Source organism: Dendrobates tinctorius, unplaced genomic scaffold (assembly GCF_039654945.1).
Source record: "Dendrobates tinctorius isolate UK_male_01 unplaced genomic scaffold, ASM3965494v1 ptg000122l, whole genome shotgun sequence".
Taxonomy (NCBI): domain Eukaryota; kingdom Metazoa; phylum Chordata; class Amphibia; order Anura; family Dendrobatidae; genus Dendrobates; species Dendrobates tinctorius.
The window spans coordinates 1,845,586-1,872,303 of NW_027361790.1; positions in this window are offsets into that span (position 1 = coordinate 1,845,586).

Below are 26,718 nucleotides of genomic sequence, written 5' to 3' on the forward strand. Positions count from 1 at the left end.
TGAGAAAAAAAAATCCAGAAAATCACATTGTCTGTTTTTTTTCATTTTATTTGCATATTATGGTGGAAAATAAGTATTTGGTCAGAAACAAGCAATCAAGATTTCTGGCTCTCACAGACCTGTAACTTCTTCTTTAAGAGTCTCCTCTTTCCTCCACTCATTACCTGTAGTAATGGCACCTGTTTAAACTTGTTATCAGTATAAAAAGACACCTGTGCACACCCTCAAACAGTCTGACTCCAAACTCCACTATGGTGAAGACCAAAGAGCTGTCAAAGGACACCAGAAACAAAATTGTAGCCCTGCACCAGGCTGGGAAGACTGAATCTGCAATAGCCAACCAGCTTGGAGTGAAGAAATCAACTGTGGGAGCAATAATTAGAAAATGGAAGACATACAAGACCACTGATAATCTCCCTCGATCTGGTGCTCCACGCAAAATCCCACCCCGTGGGGTCAGAATGATCACAAGAACGGTGAGCAAAAATCCCAGAACCACGCGGGGGGACCTAGTGAATGAACTGCAGAGAGCTGGGACCAATGTAACAAGGCCTACCATAAGTAACACACTACGCCACCATGGACTCAGATCCTGCAGTGCCAGACGTGTCCCACTGCTTATGCCTGTACATGTCCGGGCCCGTCTGAAGTTTGCTAGAGAGCATTTGGATGATCCAGAGGAGTTTTGGGAGAATGTTCTATGGTCTGATGAAACCAAACTGGAACTGTTTGGTAGAAACACAACTTGTCGTGTTTGGAGGAAAAAGAATACTGAGTTGCATCCATCAAACACCATACCTACTGTAAAGCATGGTGGTGGAAACATCATGCTTTGGGGCTGTTTCTCTGCAAAGGGGCCAGGACGACTGATCCGGGTACATGAAAGAATGAATGGGGCCATGTATCGTGAGATTTTGAGTGCAAACCTCCTTCCATCAGCAAGGGCATTGAAGCTGAAACGTGGCTGGGTCTTTCAACATGACAATGATCCAAAGCACACCGCCAGGGCAACGAAGGAGTGGCTTCGTAAGAAGCATTTCAGGGTCCTGGAGTGGCCTAGCCAGTCTCCAGATCTCAACCCTATAGAAAACCTTTCGAGGGAGTTGAAAGTCCGTGTTGCCAAGCGAAAAGCCAAAAACATCACTGCTCTAGAGGAGATCTGCATGGAGGAATGGGCCAACATACCAACAACAGTGTGTGGCAACCTTGTGAAGACTTACAGAAAATGTTTGACCTCTGTCATTGCCAACAAAGGATATATCACAAAGTATTGAGATGAAATTTTGTTTCTGACCAAATACTTATTTTCCACCATAATATGCAAATAAAATGAAAAAAAAACAGACAATGTGATTTTCTGGATTTTATTTTCTCAGTTTGTCTCCCATAGTTGAGGTCTACCTATGATGTAAATTACAGACGCCTCTCATCTTTTTAAGTGGTGGAACTTGCACTATTGCTGACTGACTAAATACTTTTTTTCCCCACTGTATGTAGTATGTATATATGTAGTATGTATGTAGTATGTATGTAGTATGTATGTATGTAGTATGTATATATGTAGCATGTATGTAGCATGTATGTAGTATGTATGTAGTATGTATATATGTAGTATGTATGTAGTATATATGTACCATGTATGTAGTATGTATGTAGTATGTATATATGTAGTATGTATGTATGTTGTATGAATGTAGTATAATATTACAGGGTATATGCACTAGTTTCCTTAGTGTTGCGTTGATCCAGGGAGCTAGTCTGATTGCCATATGTGGAGTCGGGAAGGAATTTTTTTCCCCAATGTGAAGCTTACTGTTTGCCACATGGGTTTTTTTTGCCTTCCTCTGGATCAACATGTTAGGGCAAGTTAGGATAGGATATGGGTTGAACTAGATGGACTTAAAGTCTCCCTTCAACCTTAATTACTATGTTACTATGTTACTATATCAAGCATGTATGTAGTATGTAGTATGTATGTATGTTGTATGTAGTATATATGTAGTATGTAGTATATATGTATGTTGTATGAATGTAGTATATATGTAGCATGTATGTAGTATGTATGTACTATGTATGTATGTTGTATGCAGTATGTATGTTGTATGAATGTAGTATATATATAGCATGTATGTAGTATGTATGTATGTTGTATGAATGTAGTATATATGTAGCATGTATGTAGTATGTAGTATATATGTATGTTGTATGTATGTATGTTGTATGAATGTTGTATATATGTAGTATGTATGTAGCATGTATGTAGTATGTATGTAGTATGTATGTAGTATATATGTATGTTGTATGAATGTAGTATATATGTAGTATGTATATAGTATGTATGTAGTATGTACATATGTAGTATGTATGTAGTATGTATGTAGTATGTTTTTTTTTTACATTCAACACATTAGCCGGATGATGGGACTACTACTGTCCCATCATTGGCTAATGTGTCAATCACTGTCAGTGTAGCAGGCATCGACCGATGGGACTTGTAGTCCCATCGGATGATGCCTGCACACACACAAGACCCCCGGCAGGCCCTCACAGACCACCGGCAGCCGGCACAAGCCCCCTGGCAGGCCCGTACAAACCCCCGGCAGCAAGCACAGGCACCCGGCAGGCCCACACAGACCACCAGCAGCCGGCACAGGCACCCGGCAGGCCCGTACAGACCACCAGCAGCCGGCACAGGGCCCCGAGAGGCCCATACAGACCACCGGCAGTCGGCACAGACCCCCCGCAGTCGGCACAGACCGCGCATCATGATGCGCACAGACCGCGCATCATGATGACGTCATTTCAGCAGCCAATCACAGCCATGCCAATAGTTAACATGCCTATCAGGATGTGCCCACTCTTCTGAGGATTCCCATTGGCTGAATCAAATCGAGCAGGCTGATAGCTTTATGGGAACTTCCGATTCCGGTATCCGATACGAAAAAAGTATCGGAAGTCAGTATCGGAATTCCGATACAGCTAATATCGGCCGATACTTGCGGTATCGGAAAGTTCAACACTATTGATGGGTATATGGGTACTGGACTATGGGATGGAGGCTATTTATGACAGGTATATTGGCACGGGACTATGGGATGGCGGATATGTATGATGGGTATATGGGCACGGGACTATGGGGTGGAGGATATGTATGATGGGTATCTGGGCATTGGACTATGAGATGAAGCATGTGTGATGGGTATATGGGCAGTCGACTATGGGATGGCGAATATGTATGATGGGTATATGGGCATGGGACTATGGGATGGAGAATATGTATGATGGGTATATGGGCATGGGACTATGGGATGGAGGATGTGTGATGGGTATATGGGCACTCGACTATGGGATGGAGGATATGTATGATGGGTATATGGGCACGGGCCTATGGGATCGTGGCTATGTATGATGGGTATATGTGCACGGGACTATGGGATGGAGGATAATTATAATTTGCTATAACTAACCACAGTTAGTTACTATGCCCGGGCAGCGCCGGGCTCTTCAGCTAGTAATAAATAATAATCTTTATTTTTATATAGCGCTAACGTATTCCGCAGTGCTTTACAGTTTGCACACATTATCATCACTGTCCCTAATGGGGCACTTCTGTACAGATGACTTTGCAACAGTCTCATTGTGATCACAGACAGAATTACAATGACAGGTAAACTACTATACACCACGATGGTCACCTCCTCCCACTGACTTCACAATGGCCTTTGCCAAGAGTACAACCTAAAAGCTCTCCTTCAGAAAGTCAGTTGTTTCAAAGCCAGTCAATTGCTGCCTATGTCCATATGGCTGCTGAAAAGAACAAAAAGTTTGAGTCTAGTATAAGTTTTAATGGCCAGTGTGAAAATTGCAATATTTTTATAGTTTTGTTTGTTTATTTTTTTAAATGGGATGTCTGGTACTCTAATATTGATGGCCTATCCTTAGGTTAGGTCATAAATATCAGCTCGGTGTTGGTGCAACATGCGATACTCCCACCGATCAGCTGTTCCTGATACTGGTAATGGCCAGCTGTGACCAGTTGCAGAGCTACACAGTACAGATCTGTCATTTCCATAATAGTGCAGAAAGGCACTGCATTTCATAAGGATAGGCCATCAATATTAAAGTACTGGACAACCTATTTAATATAGATGCTAGAAAATTTTCAAAAGTATCAAAAATGAAATGCCTTGAACATAAAAACCTGATTTAAAAGCCTTGCAACATGACCAGGGATAAATATCAAGCGAAAGCTTATGTACTGACACTATTTTGGGACAGAGGAGTTCTGGTGCATAATTAGACTATTTGCATTATTAAACAGGAAAATGTATAGCTTTTTACTGCAACCAGAACCCTGTTAAAATGACACAGACGACAAAAATTTTTAGTTTTTTTTTCATGTCACAGTTTTTAAATTCATGATCTGGCTACAAATATTGCCTTGTAGACTCATAGTGCTGCAAAGGGCCTGTCTACACAAGATTATGCGCTATTACTTATCAAAGCTATTAGCTAAGTTGGATTTTTGCTTTGGATGCACTTGGGCAGTAAACTATTGCTTGCAAAAGTTTACATAATGCATTTCTTTCCCTAGAATGTTAATCTCTGGACAAAAATACAGCATTAAATTCATCAGAGCACAGTTGGCCATTACTGTAAGCATGATTCTTTTTCCTAGCCCATAGGCATGGTATACAGTTTTGCTCAAAAGTTTACATACCCAGAATTTTTGCTTTCTTGGCTTTTTTCAGAAAAGATGAATGATGATAACACCAAAACACATTCTCCAATCATGGTTAGTGGTTTATTGTCAAACTACAGTGTTTTCTCTTTTTAAATCATGATGACAACCCAAAATATCCAAATGACCCTGATCAAAAGTTCACATGCCCCATTTCTTAATACCGTGTATTGCCCCCTCTAACATCAATGACAGCTTGGAGTCTTTTGTGGTAGTTGTGGATCAGGTTCTTTATTTTCTCAGATGGTAAAGCTGCCCACTCTTCTTGGCAAAAAGCCTCCAGTTCCCGTAAATTCCTGGGCTGTCTAGCAAGAACTGTGCGCTTGAGATCTCCCCAGAGTGGCTCAATGATATTGAGGTCAGGAGACTGAGATGGCCACTCCAGAGTCTTCACTTTGTTCTGCTGTAGCCAATGACAGATCAACTTGGCCTTGTGTTTTGCATCAATCACTGTCATGTTGGAACATCCAAGTACACACCATGTGCAGCTTCCGGGTGTCACGGGGCAGTTTCGGGGGAAACAGGAGACATGGAACCAGGGCCCCTGAATTGCCCCTCAGGCTAAAGGGGGTGTTCTGACTCTCCTTAACTTGGGGGTACTCTTGATGGTAGTGAGGTCCAAGTCCCCGACCTGTCCCTATCTCCTGTTTAGCTTTGAGCTAAACACCAAACCCCCTCCCCAGGAGATGAGACAGGGAATAAAGTGAACTGCACCAATAACAGGAAAGGAAAGATACAACTGACACCACAGGGTTAAAGCAACTAAAAACCAAAACTTAACTTTATCTGCTGCCAATGCTCCCAGCAGCAGAGTTAGGCACCCAATCAGCATCCAGCAGCATCACCACTGCTCCAGATAAGCTAAACCCCCTTTGCACCAGGAAGGTCCAGTCTTCACCAAGGTTGGTTAGAAAATGACCAGTATTACCAACAGTAATCTGCAGCACCAGGTGGCCTTATAAAGGGAAGTGGGAGTAGTCACCACCTGCTGACTAACTAAACATGTAGTAACACCAGCAGCCACCGGGGGGGGAAACCAGCAGCCGACCAACTACAGTTGAAGTAACACCAGCAGCCACCGGGGGCAAAAACTGACGTTAACCCCCGATGGCTTGAAAGGGAAAAAGTTTATAAAAGAGAATCCAGAATCTGACAGATCCAAAAATGGATCGTGACACCGGGCTGATGATTGCAAATTTGCTTCCAGTATTTGCTGATAGCATTCTGTATTCAGCTTTCCTTCAACTTTGACCAAGTTTCCTGTGCCTATGTAGCTCACACATCCCCAAAACATCAGCGATCCACCTCCGTGCATTTACAGTAGGAATAGTGTTCCTTTCATCATAGGCCTTGCTGACCTCTCTCCAAATGTAAAGTGTATGGTTATGGACAAAAAATTTAATTTTTGTCTCATCAGTCCAAATTAGCTTGTTTCGGAAGATTTGAGGCTTGTCTCTGTGCTTTTTTGTGTATTGTAGGTGAGATACTTTGTGGCATTTGCACAGTAATGGCTTTCTTCTGGCATCTCGACCATTCAGTCCATTTTTCTTCATGTGCCTCCTTATTGTGCATCTTGAAACAGCCACACCACTAGTTTTCAGAAACTCCAGTAATTCAGATGATGTTATTTGTGGGTTTTTCTTTGCATCCCAAACAATTTTCCTGGCAGTTGTGGATGAAATTATTGTTGGTCTGCCTGGCCGTGGTTTTGTTTTTACACAGCCCCTGATTTTCCATTTGTTAATCACAGTTTCAACACTGCTGACTGGCATGATCAATTCCTTGGATATCTTTTTGTATCCCTTTCCTGTTTTATACAGTTCAACTACCATTTCCATCGATCCGTTGACAATTCTTTTGCTTTCCCCATGACTCCCAATCCAGAAACATCAGTGGCTGCATGAAAGATGCAAGAGTCTGTCTGGATCACATAAACTCACTTACCTTTTATGCACACACACTGATTACAAGCATACAGGTCACAGGTGAGGAAGTTACCTTTAGTAGCCATTCAAACCCATTTGTGTCAACTTCTGTGCATGTTATCAGGCCAAAATCATCAGGGTATGTGAACTTTTGATCAGGATCCTTTGGATGTTTTGTCATTATGATTTAAAAAGGGAAAACACAATAGTTTGACAATAAATGGCTTCACCCAACCACTAACCATGAGTGGAGAAAAAGTTTTGGTGTTATCATTCATATTCTCTGAAAAAAGGCCAAGAAAGCAAAAGTTCTGCTGGGGTATGTAAACTTTTGAGCACAACTATACATGGTTTGTATTCATATTTGAACATATAAAAATACACAGACTTTTTTTTGTTTACTGCTACTTCATAGCTATAGTGTGTAAAATGTTTTTCATCCATTAGAATATACAACACATCTAGAAAGAATGTGTAGAAAACAAAGGATTCCTAAGTAAGAATTATGTCTTAAATCTGAGCAAGCATGAGAAGAAAAAAGTACAACTGAAGGAGTATACCAAAGGCATACATCATAAGCATATAATATATATAAAATAACAGGAGAAAATTAATATACAGTGGGGCAAAAAAGTATTTAGTCAGTCAGCAATAGTGCAAGTTCCACCACTTAAAAAGATGAGAGGTGTCTGTAATTTACATCATAGGTAGACCTCAACTATGGGAGACAAACTGAGAAAAAAAAATCCAGAAAATCACATTGTCTGTTTTTTTTTCATTTTATTTGCATATTATGGTGGAAAATAAGTATTTGGTCAGAAACAAAATTTCATCTCAATACTTTGTGATATATCCTTTGTTGGCAATGACAGAGGTCAAACATTTTCTGTAAGTCTTCACAAGGTTGCCACACACTGTTGTTGGTATGTTGGCCCATTCCTCCATGCAGATCTCCTCTAGAGCAGTGATGTTTTTGGCTTTTCGCCTGGCAACACGGACTTTCAACTCCCTCCAAAGGTTTTCTATAGGGTTGAGATCTGGAGACTGGCTAGGCCACTCCAGGACCTTGAAATGCTTCTTACGAAGCCACTCCTTCATTGCCCTGGCGGTGTGCTTTGGATCATTGTCATGTTGAAAGACCCAGCCACGTTTCATCTTCAATGCCCTTGCTGATGGAAGGAGGTTTTCACTCAAAATCTCACGATACATGGCCCCATTCATTCTTTCATGTACCCGGATCAGTCGTCCTGGCCCCTTTGCAGAGAAACAGCCCCAAAGCATGATGTTTCCACCACCATGCTTTACAGTAGGTATGGTGTTTGATGGATGCAACTCAGTATTCTTTTTCCTCCAAACACGACAAGTTGTGTTTCTACCAAACAGTTCCAGTTTGGTTTCATCAGGCCATAGGACATTCTCCCAAAACTCCTCTGGATCATCCAAATGCTCTCTAGCAAACTTCAGACGGGCCCGGACATGTACAGGCTTAAGCAGTGGGACACGTCTGGCACTGCAGGATCTGAGGCCATGGTAGCGTAGTGTGTTACTTATGGTAGGCCTTGTTACATTGGTCCCAGCTCTCTGCAGTTCATTCACTAGGTCCCCCCGCATGGTTCTGGGATTTTTGCTCACCGTTCTTGTGATCATTCTGACCCCACGGGGTGGGATTTTGCGTGGAGCACCAGATCGAGGGAGATTATCAGTGGTCTTGTATGTCTTCCATTTTCTAATTATTGCTCCCACAGTTGATTTCTTCACTCCAAGCTGGTTGGCTATTGCAGATTCAGTCTTCCCAGCCTGGTGCAGGGCTACAATTTTGTTTCTGGTGTCCTTTGACAGCTCTTTGGTCTTCACCATAGTGGAGTTTGGAGTCAGACTGTTTGAGGGTGTGCACAGGTGTCTTTTTATACTGATAACAAGTTTAAACAGGTGCCATTACTACAGGTAATGAGTGGAGGAAAGAGGAGACTCTTAAAGAAGAAGTTACAGGTCTGTGAGAGCCAGAAATCTTGATTGCTTGTTTCTGACCAAATACTTATTTTCCACCATAATATGCAAATAAAATGAAAAAAAACAGACAATGTGATTTTCTGGATTTTTTTTTCTCAGTTTGTCTCCCATAGTTGAGGTCTACCTATGATGTAAATTACAGACGCCTCTCATCTTTTTAAGTGGTGGAACTTGCACTATTGCTGACTGACTAAATACTTTTTTGCCCCACTGTATGTAAAGGAGCTAACAGACCTCTGAGGAAGGTGATATACTTGTTGGGGTAAAACTTGATGTCATATTATGCTTTGGATACGCTTTATGTAATATGTAGTTGATTTTATATAACATTTTCTGCTGTTTATTTTGTTTATTTATTTTTGTTTGACCGGAGAAGGCAGAGAACAAAATCCTTCTAAAATCATTGCCTACTTTTCCTCATTGTGCGTCAAATAATTTTCCTATATTATTATTATCAATTTCATCTTTCAATGCTAGACCAATTATGAACCTCTGCCATTTGTAGGTAGACAAACATTTAGTCCATTTTTCAATGTTCTCAATGTATGCTGCTACTACCCCATAGGGTTGGGCATTACACTCTAAAAAAAATCCCTTACTAGAGTTTATGTTTATTCATTTGCTTGTAGTTGTTGTATCTAATTAAAGTGATAATAAGCTGCCAAATAACTTCAAATCAGTTACAATCAATAAATGCATATCACTGTAGATGGAAATAAGCTTTACATTAAAACCTTCAATAAATTATTAAAGTATAAGCTTGGTGTTAAAGCCTACAATAAATGGGTATAAAGTTAATTTTAAATGGTTCTAAGAACTTCTGACTTCTCTTAAATAGTGTAGGTTTAATAAAATGATTACTGCCTGTTTTGCCTGAGGTTCTTAAATAAAATTGCCATAATAACATATATCTTCTAGCTTTCTCCCCAAATACATGCCTTCTAAAATTGAGTAATTAAATACATTAAAGTCAAATTGGATCTGACTGTACCCCTCTGCCCTGAGGGCTTAGTTGTAGCTAAACCTTTGGCGTGATTAAGAAAACTCTTCAGAACATTTAGCAGTAACTTAATTAACTGCAGAGGAAGATGGAGACATCTGAACCAATGAAAACAGTTGAGATGGAAATAATAATGGTATCTTAGGTTAACTTTTATAAAAATACATAGGCAAACTGATACATATAATTCTACAGTTATGGCCAAAAGTATTGGCACCATTGAAATTGTTGCAGTAAATGAAATATTTCTCCCATAAAATTATTGTAATTATATGTTTTGTTATACACATGTTTATTTCCTTTGTGTGTTTTGGAACAACTCAAAAATAGAGGGAAAAAAAGGCAAATTCAAAATAATTTCACACACAACCCCAAATATGGGCCAGACCAAATTGTTGGCACCTTTACAAAAATGTGGGTAAACCACTTTGTTTCAAGTATATGATGCTGGTTCAAACTCAGATGTGGCAAATAACTGATGTGGGCAATGTGAAAATCAGACCTGAAACCATTTAAAAAGGGGAGAAGTTGACTCAATCTTTGTATTGTGTGTCTGTGTGTGCCACACTAAGCATGGAGAACAGAAAGAGGACTGTCCGATAGCTTGAGAACCAAAATTGTTGAAAAATATCAATAATCTCAAGGTTACAAGTCCATATCCAGAGAATCTGATGTTCCTTTGACCATTGGTGCGCAAAATAATCAAGAAGTTTACAACCCATGGCACTGTAACTTTTCTCCCTGGACATGGATGGCAGAAATAATTTATGAAAGGTTGCAACGCAGGATAGTGTGGATGGTGAATAAGCAGCCCCAATCAAGTTTCAAAGAAATTCAAGCTGTCCTGCAGGCTCATGGTGCATCGGTGTCGGCACAAACTATCCGTTGAAATGAAATGCTATGGCAAGAGACCCAGTAGGACCCCTCTGCTGATACAGAGGCATCCAAATTCTAGACTGCAGTTTGCTAAAATGTATGTGAGTAAACCAAAATCCTTCTTCGAAAGCTTCTTATGGACAGGTGAGACCAAGACAGAGCTTTTTGGTAAAGAACATGATTCTATGTTTACCGAAAGCAAAATAAGGACTAAAAAGAAAAGAACACAGTACCTATAGTCAAATATAGTGGAGGTTCAAAGATGTTTAGGGGTTACTTTGCTGCCTCTGTCACTGGGTGCCTTGATTGTGTGCAAGGTATCTTGAAATCTGAAGAATACCAAAGGATTTTTGGGTGGCAGTGTAGTGCCCAGTGTCAGAAAGCTGAGTTTGTGCCATAAATAATGGGACTTTCAGCAGGACAATGGCTCCAAACATACTTCAAGAAGGACTCATGAATGGATGGAAACAAAGTGCTGGAGAGTTCTGAAGTAGCCAGCAATGAATCCAGATCTAAATCCCATTGAACATCAGTGGAGAGATCTTAAAATTGCTATTAGGAGAAGGCACCCTTCAAATATGAAAGACCTGGAGCAGTTTTCAAAAGCAGAGTATTCCAAAATTATAGTTGAGAGGTGTAAGAAGCTTGTTGATGGTTATAGGAAGCGATTACCATATTTTTGGGACTATAAGATGCACTTTTTTCCTCCAAAAATGTGGAGGAAAATGGGGGGTGCGTCTTATAGTTCAGATGTACCGGTTCTGGCTGTGGTGGGGAGGTGGGGGTACGGCATCAGGGGAGCAATGGGTCACAGGAGGCAGGAACTGGTGGTTGCTGCTAGTTCCAGTTCCCACTGCTAAAGAGAAATAAATATTCACTGGATTCCATGCCCATGGGCGTGTAGGGCAATGAATATTAATTTCTCTTTAATAATAGTATCTTGTTATGATTGGCCCCCAACCCCCGGCCCTGGTATGCATGGTTCCATCTTTATAGTTGGCCCTCACCCACTCTCATCCTGGTATGCATGGCCCCATCATAAAACAATAAAAAAACAAAGCATTACACTTACCTTCACATGCTATATTCATTGAATATTCATTTCTCTTAAGTAGTGGCACACGTGACCGCTGGCAGCTGCAGGAAGCTGGTGGCAGACACTGCGCACTACTGAAGTGCAATGAATACTCACTGCTCTATACACGCACAGTCCCGGCAAGTATTCCAGCAGCTTGTGAGCAGCACATGACATCCCTGCAATGAACTGCTTACAAGCATAAAGCAGTTGCTTGCACTGGAGCAGGACACTGCAAGGGAGCACTGTGAAGGTAAGTGTAATGGTTTGTTTTTTTAATGTTTTCAGATGGGGTCATGCATACCAGGATGGGGTGGTTGGAGGCCAATTATAAGGATGTGGCCATGCATACCAGAATAGAGATGGGGCCATGCATACCAGGATGAGATGGGGGCCCTGCATACCAGGATATTGATGGGGTCCATGCATACCAGGATGAGATGAGAGCCCTGCATACCAGGATAGGGATGGGGCCATGCATACTAGGACAAGATGGGGGTCCTGCATACCAGAATAGGGACGGAGCCATGCATACCTGGATGAAATGGGGGCCCTTGCGTACCAGGATGGGGATGGGGTCATGCATACCAGGATAGGGATGGGGCCATGCATTCCAGGATAGGAATGGGGTCATGCATACTAGGTCCAGATGAGGGGCCCTGCATACCAGGATAGGGATGGGGTCATGCATATTAGTATAGGGATGAGGGCGATCATTCCTGCCAGGATAGGGATGAGGGGGCATGTATACCAGGATAGGGATGAGGGGGCCATGCATACCAGGGTAGGGATGAGGGGGCATGCATACCAGGATAGGGATGAGGGGGTCATGCATACCAGGGTAGGGATGAGGGGGCCATGTGTATCAGGAAGGGGATGAGGGGACCATATACACCAGAATAGGGGATATTAAGAACAGAATTGACCACATGTTTTGTTTCAATTTTTTTTCCTAATTTTTTCCTGTAAAACTTTGGTGCGTCTTATGGTTCGGTGCGTCTTATGGTCCGGTGCGTGTTATAGTCCAAAAAATACGGTAATTGCAGTTATTTTTACCAGTGGGTGTGCAACCAAATATTACAAGTATTAAGTGCAGGATGCCAACAATTGTGTCCTGCTCATTTTTGGGGTTTTGTGTGAAATTATGTCCAATGTATAGTGTATATAGACCAAAATTGCAGCTATGGGGGTCTTCAGCAAGTCGGTGGATGTCTGAATCAGTGCATCCCAGAGTGCGCACCTTAAATTATGATTTTAGAGATTGAATGGGAATTAACTTTCCAGAATTGAGACTTGCACAAATTTATACACTGTAAATCTATTTTTATTAGGTAAACTTGTTTATCTCTAATGGTCATAATAAATATGGATTTGATTTAGATTTCTCTTTATTCATTCAATTTTCATTTTGTTGATTAATCAAAAAAATTAAAAAATATGGATGAGCATCCCCAGTCCCTTGCACATAGGTAGACTGGATCAACACAGTTTTTGTTTTCCACAGATAACTTTCTCCACTGGTCACAGGGGTCTAGGCGAATAAGAGTCGGGAAGGCAGCCGTTGTTCAACAGGGAAGAGAATTCTTAATTGAACAGTGATGAAGAAGTAAGGCACGAGTACAACACTGGTTTTCCTACTCTCTCCCTGTCATGTTTTCCAACTGCATCCACAGCAGCTGCAGCAATCAGAGGTTAGAGGCATTCCATGTGCCAGGGATAACCCCTTCAGAAGCATGGGCCCTTCCAGAGTCTTGGGGCCTGTGTTGCAGTCTTTGGCTCTCTTGTGTTCGGGACCCCTCCTGAGTCCCTGGAGTCCTTGGAGTCTGAGGCAACAGACCTCTCCTGTCTGGGGGGTCTGGCAGTGCCCTGTCTTGAAAACACATCTGCCCAAGCCAACATATCCAGGCAGTTTTGAGGAGGCAGCAGCTTCCTCTCTCTTTGTGGCTGCAGGTCCAGCCCCCTTACTGCTGCTGGCCCAGCCTCTATTTTAACCATTTATGTCTCTGACCCTATACATAGTCGTTAAAGGGGAGCGTGCATAATACAAGGTATAACAATTATAGCTCATACATTACATTACATATAAAACATACAGGTGCTTAACATATGTACATAAAGTGCTCGGGGGTTCACACAGAAGGTGGAGAGGGTGCCTGCCACCTCCTTACACTGGTACCAGCTGAACTGTAGTCCACAGTTCAGCTTGGGTATCAGAACTGTACCCGAACTTGAACCTGAACCCGAACCCTATTGAAATCAATGGGGACCCAAACTTTGGCGCTAGAAAATCTCTCTCTCTCACTAGGTGACTGGCACAAATGGCAAACTTTACTTTTCGATTTCGCTCATCTCTAGTTACAATAAGTTATAAACACTTAATTGTTTCGAGCAATTCTTACTTAGCAGAATTTCTGCACATCTACTTTTGCACAATGCTTTATATAGAGGCTAACCTGCTCCTCAGTGGCTCAGTATAAGCCTATATCTATATGTATCTATCATCCATTTTTCAAATACATGTTCCATGTCAAGATTCACGAACAGTCAGGCTATGTTAACACATTGCATTTTTGCTGTGTTTTTTTTTCCCTCAGGCAAAACCTGCTCTCTTGGCTGTAAAGAAGCTGCTTTCAAAAAGCAGGTTTTGCTGAGTATTTGCTGCATTTTTGCTGAGTTTATATTACTGCATTTTTCTTGTCTCTTGGGCATGTTTATAAAGATTAGTGCCCCCCAAAAACACCTGATTTAACTTCCTTAGGTTTTTTGCACCGAAAACACAGCAAAAACTGATACCTGCATTTTTTTGCTGTGTTTTCAAAAATTCAGCAGTTGTCCAAATCATTCAGGAAAATAAAACAAATGTGTGTGCATGAGATAGCTGAAATCTCAAAGTCATTGCTGGTACTGTAAAATCCAGCTTAAAATTTGCATAAAAAATGGAGCAAAAATGCAATGTGTGACTGTTCAGTGAGGACATAATATGCCACCATTAGAATGTTAAACCAGGGGCGATGGAAGTCTTATTTTTAAATGACTCTCATGGCTAGAAGAATCCCACTTTGCAGAACAGCACTGATCAAAATGCGACAATGCAATGAGGCTAATATAAGAAAATATAGACTATATAACAACATTTCCTATCCTGAATAGGTTTATCTCTTTCTACAAATGTTATTTTCTATGTCTTCTATTAAAGATTTTAGCTCAGAGAATGTTTTCACTGAATCCAATTGCTGAAACAGCTTCTCTTAGCGATGATTTTCTATATCCATGGTAATCATTTATTCTTGTGACTCTACATATTGACTACAACCTGCAGTAACCACCGGTCGACCAAACCACTGCATGACCAGCTTTACCTTCACCTACTGTGACCTCACCCATCCCTTGTAGATTGTGAACCCTCGCGGGCAGGGTCCTTTCTCCTCCTGTACCAGTCATGACTTGTATTAAGATTACTGTACTTCTTTTTTTATCATGTATACCCCTCATCACATGGTAAGCACCATGGAATAATTTACGCTATAATAATTTATAATAATAGTGTATGTTGCTAGCTTTGTATGTCTTCTTTTACAGCAATATTATTCTGCTGCAGCCAAACTTATCATAATTGTACATCATTTCTAGCTGGTTTTCTAATGTATTGATAATATAATATAATACCCATCAATGTTACATTTTCTGACCATCAATTAATTCCTAATAATAATAATCTTTATTTTTTTTATATAGCGCTAACATATTCCACAGCGCTTTACAGTTTGCAAACATTTTCATCACTGTCCCCGATGGGGCTCACAATCTAAATTCCCTATCACAGTATGTCTTTGGAGTGTGGGAGGAAACCGGAGTGCCCGGAGGAAACCCACGCAAACACGGGGAGAACATACAAACTCCTTGCAGATGTTGCCCTTGGTGGGATTCGAACCCAGGACCCCAGCGCTGCAAGGCTGTAGCGCTAACCACTGAGCCACCGTGCTGCCCATGATTTGTTCACATTTCTTAGCGAGGAATGTAAATTAAGCGACAGAGGCTGCAAAATTGGTGAAAATGTAGGATGCAAGACATAATGAGCTGATATGCTGTTATTTCTCATGTACTTTCACAGAGCTAATAATTCTAAGAAAAAAAGACCTGAAAGTGTAGCTACTTGTGATGAGTGAGCATGCTCAGATATCGTGTTGATGAACGAGCATGCTCAGGTGTTATCCGAGTATCTTGGGTCTGCTCGAATAATATACTCTAGTCCCCACTTCTGCATGTGCTGCGGCTGTTAAATAGCTTTAACCGCTTCCCGACTGCCCATTGTAGATAAACGTTGGCGCTTGCTGGGCTTTGTGCAGCGCCGACGTTTATCTACTGTCGGCGGTTTTGTGCCCCCCGGGACCCCCACATACCTTACAACGCGGGGATCCCGGTGCACAAAGCATGCTGGGACCCCCGACGTCATCGAGACCTGATTGGTTCAGGTCCTGATGACGTCAGCGTCACAGCAGCCAATGGGAGCGATCGCTGGGAAAGCTGCTTGTTTCCCGGCGATCTCCCTCATTGTAACGCGGCTTCTCCCTCTGATCTCACTGACAGATGATCAGAGGTGAAGAAGCGTTACTGTGTGACTAGATCGCTGCCTGTCACAGCTGATCGCTGCCTGGCACAGCTGTGCCAGGCAGCGATCTTGTCACACAGTAACGCTGCTTCACCTCTGATCATCTGTCATTGTGAGATCAGAGGAGAAGTCACGTTACAGTGTGCCAGGCAGCGATCTAGTCACATAGTAACGCTGCTTCTCCTCTGATCATCTGTCAGTGTGAGATCAGAGGAGAAGTGGCGTTACTATGAGTCAGATCGCAGCGCAGCGATCTTGTCACAAAAATAAAAAAAGTAAAGAAAAAAAAGAAAAAAGCAGGTACACAGGTTAGGGCTAGGGCAAGGGCTAGGGTTAGGGCTAGGGTTAGGGTTAGGGTTAGGGTTAGGGCTAGGGCTAGGGCTGGGATTAAGGTTATGGGTGTGTTGGTGTTATTTTTGTGGTTAGGGTTATGGTTAGGGCTGAGATTAAGGTTAGGGGTGTGTTGGGGTTAGGGTTGGAATTAGAATTGTGGGTTTCCACTGTTTAGGTACATCAGGGGCTCTGTAAATGCAATATGACGCCCGCAGACCATTCCATCAAAGTCTACATTTTAGAACGTCACTACTTCCCTTCCGAGCCCCACCGTGAGCCAAGCAGTAGTTTTCTCCCACATATGGGGTACCAGCGTACTCAGGACAAATTGGACAACAACTCTTAGGGTCCAATTTCTCCTGTTACCCTTGTGAAAATAAAAATTGGGGGCTAAAAGATCATTTTTGTGGAAAAAAAATGATTTTTTTATTTTCACGCCTCTACATTATAAACTTTACTGAAACACTTGGGGGTTCAAAGTGCTCACCACACATCTAGATAAGTTCCTTGGGGGGTCTAGTTTCCAAAATGGGGTCACTTGTGGGGGATTTCCACTGTTTAGGTACATCAGGGGCTCTGCAAACGCACATGACACCCGCAGACCATTCCATCAAAGTCTGCATTTCAGAACGTCACTACTTCCCTTCCGAGCCCCACCGTGTGCCCAAACAGTAGATTTCTTCCACATATGAGGTATCAGCGTACTCAGGACAAATTGGACAACAACTTTTGGGGTCCAATTTCTCCTGTTACCCTTGTGAAAATAAAAATTGGGGGCTAAAAGGTCATTTTGTGGAAAAAAAAATGATTTTTTATTTTCATGGCTCTACGTTATAAACTTCTGTGAAGCACTTGGGGGTTCAAAGTGTTCACAACACATCTAGATAAGTTCTTTAAGGGGTCTAGTTTCCAAAATGGGGTCACTTGTGGGGGGTTTCCACTGTTTAGGTACATCAGGGGCTCTCCAAATGCGACATGGCATCCGATCTCAATTCCTGCCAATTCTGCATTGAAAAAGTCAAACGGCGCTCCTTCCGTTCTGAGCTCTGTCGTGTGCTCAAACAGTGGTTTAGCCCCACATACGGGGTATCTGCGTATTCGGGAGAAATTGCACAAAAAATTTTGTGGTTCATTTTCTCTTTTTACACTTGTAAAAATAAAAAAAATGGTTTTGAAGTAAAATGTTTGTGAAAAAAAGTTAAATGTTTATTTTTTCCTTCCATATTCCATTCATTCATGTGAAGCACCTGAAGGGTTAATAAACTTCTTGAATGTGGTTTTGAGTACATTGAGAGGTGCAGTTTTTAGAATGGTGTCACTTTTGGGTATTTTTTGTTATATTGACCCCCCAAACTCACTTCAAATGTGAGGTGGTCCCTAAAAAAAATGGTGTTGCAAATTTTGTTGTAAAAATGAGAAATCACTCGTCAACTTTTAACCCTTATAACTTCCTAAAACAAAAAAATTATGTTTCCAAAATTGTGCAGATGTAAAGTAGACATGTGGAAAATGTTATTTATTAACTATATTGTGCGATATCTCTCTCATTTAAGGGCATAACAATTAAAAGTTTGAAAATTGCAAAATTTTCTAAATTTTTGCCAAATTTTGATTTTTTTAACAAATAAGCGCAGCTCATATCTAAAAAATTTTACCACCATCATGAAGTACAATATGTCATGAGAAAACAATGTCAGAATCAGTAGGATCCATTGAAGCGTTCTAGAGTTATGACCTCATAAAGTGACACTGGTCAGAATTGAAAAAATTGGCCCGGTCACGAAGGCAAAAACAGGCTCGGGTGTGAAGGGGTTAACATATGAGGAGAATGCCTGGTTGTTATGCAATCCAATTTTCTGTCTAACAGCTGCGAAACATGCAGCTGCAGGGACTCAAACATATTATCCGAGCACACCCAAGATACTTGGATAACACCCGAGCATGCTCTGATAACACGTTATCCGAGCACGCTCGCTCATCACTAGTAGCTACACTTTAAAAACAAGGGCACCATTTATTTATTCTAATTTTACATACTACTCATGCCAATAAATAGAACAGAACTGACTATATACAATGTCCCTCTTCCATTTCCTATCTCATAAAAAAGAAGGACGTTAATAATGAGTACAAACATTTATCCATTACCATTCACATGCCTCACATAGGTAAATTGATACTCCAGGAGGCACATTTAAATCCCATTTTCTTCTACACAGATATAACTCCCTGAACAAGTGCAAAGTGCAGACTTTCCTATAATGAACGTGACCAAGCTGGTTTTTACATTGAAAATTCATACTCCATATCACTGATGACTCAAGCTATAACTATAATTTTAAGAACCGCAAACATTTGTTTAGCAAGAATTGATGTTGGAATATGTTTGGTACAACAACTCCATTCCTGTCTATGAGTGTTTAGTTGCTAGATTTGTATGCTGTTTATAACGTTAGAACAAAAAAAAAGCTCCCAGATTCTCACAGAGGGAAAGCATGTGACGGTATGAGATGTGGGATGAGTTACAGAAAGTGCATGAAAGATCGAAACTCAGCAATAAGCTTTATCTCATGAGAAAGCTGTATCAGTCTAAGCTAAGTGATGGACAGACTATGCAGGACTATGTAAGAAACACCCCAGAGATTGTGAAGCGTCTCAGGGGTATTGGTGAAGAAATTAAAGATTTTCATGTTGCTGCACTTCTAATAAGTGGTCTTCCAGAGAAATATGACACACTCGTGACTGCACTAGATGCACGGCCAGATGATGAGCTGACACTAGAGTATGTTAAAGGCAAACTTGTAGATGAATTCAAGAGAAAAAAAGCAGCATGTAAGCAGCAGTGATGAATCCAGAGCAGAAACAGCATTAAAAACACAGTATTTCCCTAAATATGAGAGCAATCTAAGAGAAACTCCTGAATGTTTTGTCTGTAAAAAACCTGGCCACCTTAAAGCAGACTACAGAATTTGGAAAGCAAGAAGACGTCAGCTTAAAAAGCAGAACAGTCATCAAAGGGTTAAAAAAGCTGTAAAGGAAGATTCTGAAGATCTGCAAAGCATATATGGTGTATAGATTCTGGTGCAAGCAGTCAAATGACAAAAAACAAGGATTTCTTCACTGACCTTAATGAAAGCAAGACAGAAAAGGTCATCTTAGCTAATGGTCACTATTTGACTTCAGAAGGAGTAGGAGATTGCTACCTCCACTGTCCAGAAAGATCCCAATAAAGGATGTTCTCAATGTTTCCAGCCTTGAAAGCACTCTTCTGTCAGTAAAGAAGCTCATGCAAAAGGGGAATGTCGTTACTTTTAAAGATAACAGCTGTATCATCTCAAAGAAGGGTCACACTCTTGCAGAAGGCAAAATCCAAGCTGAACTTTGTCAGCTAAAATGCAAACAAAGAGTGTACAGTGCTAGACAAGATCTACATAAGAACTGTATCCATATATGGCACAGATGTCTTTGGCACATAGACCCAGAAGCAGTAAGGAAGCTTGCTCAACTTGCAAATGGTATTGAAATCAACCAGTGTAGTCAAATGATGAAGTGCAGTAGCTGTCTTATAGGGAAAATGTCCAGAAAATCCTTTCCTAAAATAAGCACCACTAGATCTGCACAGCCACTGGATTTGATACATACAGATGTATGTGGTCCAATGAGTGTTCAAACTCCTAGCCAGAAGAGATATTTTCTCACATTTATTGATGACTACTCCAGATATACAGTCGCCTACCTTCTTCACAGTAAGGATGAAATTCCACAGAAACTTGAAGAATATCTTGCTGTAGTGTTTAACAAATTTGGAAGAAAGCCAAAAGCCCTGCGTGCAGATAATGGAACCAAATATGCAAGTGGTAAGGTGCAAACCATTTGAAAAAGGATGGAGTCATTTTCTAGACTACCATTCCATACAACCCAGAACAAAATGGCATTGCAGACAGAAAGAACCGTACTCTCTGGGAAAGTGGAAGAAGTATGTTGTATGATGCGAATCTACGTACAACGTATTGGGGGAGAAGTCATCATGACAGCTTGCTATCTTCAAAACAGAGTGCCAGGTAAAGCCACAAATAAAACTCCATATAAGCTATGGAACTGCGAGAAACTTAACCTGTAGCACCTCAGGATGTTTGGAAGCAAAACGTTTATGAATGTTCCCAAAGAAAAACGTTCATATTGGGAATCACACACAAAGCAAGGAGTCCTGGTGGGCTATAGCGAAACTGAAAAGGAATACAAAATCCTGCACCCAGAGACCAACACAGTAACAATCAGCAGAGATGTAGTGATTGATGAAAACGCTGCATCACTCAAATTCCATGAAGTTACACCATATATTCAACCTAAGAAGCAAGAACAAGAATCTCAATCACCAAACCCAGATGCCAAAAAAAAAAAACTGAAGTGTGGATAAGCTCTGAAGCCACCAAGGAAGACACAGAAGAACCAAGTTAACCTCCAGTCAGGAGATCAGAAAGGCCACAAGTATCCCAGCTAGATGCCTTTCTTATATGGTCAGAACACTTCCTGAACCAGAGCCACAGTCATGGCAAGAGATGCAAAAACTGCCTGTCCACAAGAAGCAGAAGTGGATAAATGCTGCTAATGACGAGATGGAGTCCCTTCACCAACTTCAGACATGGGAGCTTACTGAGCTACCGCAATGAAAAGTAAACTGAAAAGGTAGGTGAAATTCTCAACTTGCACTTTGAGACTAAGGACCTTGAAAATGTGACATATTATTTGTGAATGCAAATCCTGAGAGAGGAAGATGGGGGTTTTCTTCTCAACCAAAGTTCTAAAATTTCGCAATACTAAACCAGTTTGGAATGACAGAAGCCAAAGGTGTGCCAACACCAATGGATCCGTCCTACTTAAAGTTGGAAGGAGGAGAAGATCTGCTACTCGTCCAGATAGCACAGCAACAGTTGGAATTCTCTGCCGACGTGTAAGCAAGCCACGCCAAAAAGACTGGAATGCAAGTAAGAGAATTGTTCAATATCTTAAAGAAACTCCAAGGCTAAATCTTAAGATATCTGCATCGGGGATCTCACTCTCAGAGCTTATGAGGATACAGATTGGGCTGGAGATTCAAGGGATCGGAAATCAACTAGTGATTACTTGTTCAAGTTAGGAGAAAATTCAATTTCTTGGTCCTGCAGAAAACAAGTGTCAGTTGCATTGTCTTCTACAGAAGCAGAATATGTCTGCTGTTTATGCAAGTCAAGAAGTAATTTGGTTGAAACAACTTTTGGAAGATTTCAGCAAGTCATTAGCTCAATCAACAGTTATCTATGAGGACAACCAAGGATGCATTAAATTTGCCAGCAGTGAGAAGATTAGTGCAATGACTAAGCACATTGATGTAAAACATCACCACTTATGTGACTTAGTGGAATGTGGTGGACTCGAGTTAGTTTATTGCGAGTCTGACAAGATGATAGCTGATGGTATGACAAAGCCATTATCAAACGCCAAGTTTGTGGACTCCAGAGCCGCAATGGGTCTAACAGGATAAGTAGTTGTTGGAGTATGTTTGGTGTATCAACTCCATTCCTGTCTGAGTGTTTAGTTGCTAGATTTCTATGCTGTTTATAAAGTTAGAACAAAAAAAAACTCCCAGAGGCTCACACAGGGATAGCATGTGACTGTATTTCCTATTTTTCCTGTGTCTGTGTATGGAAGACGAAGCAGCCTGCTGTAGATGCTGCACAGATAGAAACACACATGGGCCTACCCAGGATCAAAACTAGGGGGGAGGCAAGCCATGGTCATTCAGGTTGTAAAATTTTAGAACAAAAAAGTGAATGAAACTGCTCCATACAGTATGAGCCCCATACCTGTATATACATCATCACCAGCCCCAGCCCACTGAGCCCAGCACCTGCATATACATCACCAGCCCCAGCCCAATGAGCCCCGCACCACCTGTATATATCATCACCAGCCCCAGCCCACTTAGCTCAGCACCACCTGTATATATATTATCAACAGGTCCAGCCCCAGCCCACTGAGCCCAGCACCACCTGTATATACATCATCACCAGCCCCAGCCCACTTAGCTCAGCACCACCTGTATATATATTATCAACAGGTCCAGCCCCAGCCCACTGAGCCCAGCACCACCTGTATATACATCATCACCAGCCCCAGCCCACTAAGCTCAGCACCTGTATATACATCATTACCAGCCCCAGTCCACTAAGCCCAGCACCTGTATATATATCATCCCCAGCCCACTGAGCCCAGCACCTGTATAAATATATCATCACCAGCCCAGCCCACTGAGCCCAGCACCATCTGTATATACATCATCACTAGGTCCAGCCCCAGCTCACTGAGCCCAGCATCATCTGCATATACATCATCAACAGGTCCTACCCACTGTGCCCAGCACCACTTGTATATATCATCATCAGCCCCAGCCCACTGAGCCCAGCACCACCTGTATACACATCATCACTAGGTCCAGCCCCAGCCCACTGAGCCCAGCACCACCTGTATAAACATCATCAACAGGTCCAGCCCCAACCCACTGAGCTCAGCACCACCTGTATATACATAAGCCCAGTCAGCCCTCAGCCCCTGTATATACATCAGCCCAGCCAGCCCCTAGCCCCTGTATATACATCATCCCAGCCGGCCCCTGTATATACATCATCCCAGCCAGCCCCTGTGTATACATCTGCCTAGCCAGCCCCTAGCCCCTGTATATACATCAGCCCAGCCAGCCCCCAGCCCCTGTATATACATCATCCCAGCCAGCCCCTGTATATACATCATCCCAGCCAGCCCCTGTATATACATCAGCCCAGCCAGCCCCTGTATATACATCAGCCATAGCCAGCCACTGTATATACATCAGACCAGCCAGCCCCCAACCCCTGTATATACATCAGACCAGCCAGCCCCTGTATATACATCAGCCCAGCCACAGCCAGCCCCCAGCCCCTATATATATATATCATTCACAGCCAGACACCAGCCCCCGTATATACATCAGCCCAGCCAGCCCCTGTATATATATCAGCCACAGCAGCCCCCAGCCCCTGTATATACATCAGTCACAGCCAGCCCCCAGCCCCTATATATACATTAGTCACAGCCAGCCCCCAGCCCCTGTATATACATCAGCCACAGCCAGCCCCCAGCCCCTGTGTATACATCAGCCCAGCCACAGCCAGCCCCCAGCCCTTGTATTTACATCAGCCCAGCCATTACTCACTTACCCAGACCTGGCGTGACATCATTGACTGAATAGAATAACAGCAATTGCCTCAAGAGTGCGCAGGTACAAAGGGCTCCTTCGGATGCCTGACCTGATATGTTCAACGGTGCGCTGCAGCCAGGGGTGGGAGACAGGGAGAGCAGAGCACTCTCTCTCCACCCACAAAGAATGTCCTGACGTTCAACATCAGGCGTTCTTAACCCTTATGCACAGGGCACCCGGCCACTGACTCACTGATGCTTGCGCGAGCGCGCGCAACTGTAAAGTCACCGTGCCCAAAGATTTAAAGGGCCAGCGGCAGTAAAAACAGGTGACCTCATCATGATAGGTGCGCACCCCTGCTTCTAGGGGGGGACAGCTGCCCCCCCTGCCCCATGGTGGGTGCGCCCATGAACACACAAATTATTTATTCCTGATCTATTAAGCATATTGTTCCTGAATAAAGAAACTCTCTTGCACATGCTTGGAAAGTATCCTCAATAATCGACTGCCAACAATAGATGAATCCAGACAAATAAATATATTAAGTCCAAGAAAAACTTTATGTAGAGATGTCAGCTTCATAGTTGTGCTTAGTCCATGCTACGAGAAAAAATGTACAGTACAAGTACAATGCACTTTATTTTTTAGCATGCAGTAAAGTGAGAATCCTTAAAATACTATATAATTACACACCCATCTACTATATATTCAAATACAGGACACTGAGACCACCTACACATTTCAAAGACTATTGTTCTAATGTGACTGACCGATGTTGTATGTAATTTTTATATCCATAATTGCACAAGGAATAGCATAATGTAGAATGTCTCTAGGGCAACCCTCACAAACATTTATAAGCTCTGGTTTTTCAAAATGACAAATTCTTTTACGAGTTTACAGATAGGATGAACGCACTGAAAATCCTGAACACTATACTGTAGAAAATCCTAACAGGCTCAGCGCTTTATGAATCATTTTTCAGTGCATTAATGTTTAAATTATATGGAGGATAAAGATAAGATCTATAAATGAGGGATTCAATAATACACAAATCGATTTTGATGCAAATATTTCAAAATTAAGTTTTTGCAAATCTAAATAATTCTTAATTCATTTCAAACAAATTAGCTAAGATGGCAGCCACCATATTACAGATCGCATAGCACAGGGAAAGATCCAATGACCTTGGGCATGACATAGCATAGCTCGCTATTATATTTTACAGGTATCCCATACCACAGCAAAGCCATTCATGATGTTATTGCTGACTCATCGCCACAATAATAGCCCATGCAAGAAATGCTGCTACTATTTGGAGGGAATTGCAAATAGAAGGTAAGACCTCAGGGCTCAAAGAGACATAGCACATAGACTACAGATAGTCTGTGAGCAGAAAAGAATAGATACAAGAAGCTCAGAGCCAGAGAGACTGACAATGTGTAGGGGGATGCTGCTATCAGTGCTGAAATTCACAATCACAATGATTGTAAGGCTAAAGGGGGTTTTACACATAGTGATATCGCTAGCAATATCACTAAAGCATCTCCAATTTGGTGACGCAGCAGCGATATCGCTAGCGATATCGCTATGTGTGATACTTACCTCCGACCGGCTCCCCCGCTGTCTGTCGTTGATCACGCGAGATCGCGCAGCTCCATTTCTCGTCAGGCGCTTCCTGCTGGGCTTCCTGTGGCGCCGACGAGCAACGTGTGGAGGCGGGCAGGAGGACGTCAGGATCGCCGCGTCTGAAAGGTAAGTATCGTCTGCTGTATTGCTGCTGCATCGCTGTGAGATCTGCCTGTTTGGCAGCTCACTAGCGATCATTTAGCGATGCACCAGCGATCCTGACCGGGTCGTATCGTGGTCGGGATCGCTGGTGCATCGCTAAATGTAAAAGGCACTTTAGTTCACACAAGCGTATACAAATTTGTCAGAGTTTCAAACAGAAAACTCATTTTTTTCCCTTGTCATCTTTGTGCAGTCTGTATACAATACATTTTTTTGACAGCAATGGTTATTTAAAATTTTTTACAAGACCATTTACAATTTCCAATCTTAAAGCACTGCAATATATCCGTAAAAGAACGGATGCAAAACTATGGCTCCATATGGTATCCAATTTTTTTGTGCACACATTGACTAAAATAAGTCTCATTGACACATTCAAAAAAGGTGGTGCATGCTGTGATTTTTCCACATGCAGATTCAGGGAGTGAAAAATATCTCTTTCTATTTTTGCACTTTAACTTTTTCATCAACTTCTTTCAGACACCATAATAACTTTTTTACTTTTGTGTCAACATAGCCATATAAGAACACTGTCCATTTTTCCATACAATTTACTGAAAACCAGTAAAACAAATTCTAAATGGGATAAAATGATGAAAAAAAATGCAATAACGCCATTGTTTTTTAGAATTTGTTTTTAGACTATTCATTGTATGGTAAAAATAATCTACAAACTTGATTTTCCAAGTCTGAATAATTACAGCGATAATAAGCTTGCATAAGTGGTGAATGTGGTAAGAAAAAATTCTGAAGTTTGTAAAAAAAAAATCTTGGTTTGTGTCACCATTTTCTTTTAATAGTGTTGTGTGAGGTCCTATTTTTTGTGCCCAGAACTGATAATTTTACTGATATTATTTTGGGGTATAAGTGATGTTTTGAATATTTTTATTGCATTTTGTTAGGAAGGTCTGGTGATCGAAAAACTAAAATTCTTGCAAATTGATTTTTTTGCTCTTTATGAATTTTACTGTGTGGTTTTATTAATTTTACATTTTGATACACCAGACTTCTATAAAACGTGGTAATACCCAAACATTTTTTTGCTTTTATTTTTTTTTTACTTTCCTTATTTTTTAATGGGGAAAAAGGGGAATAATTAAAATTTTTATATTCTAATTTTTTTTTTTAGCTCCAATCAGTGGAAC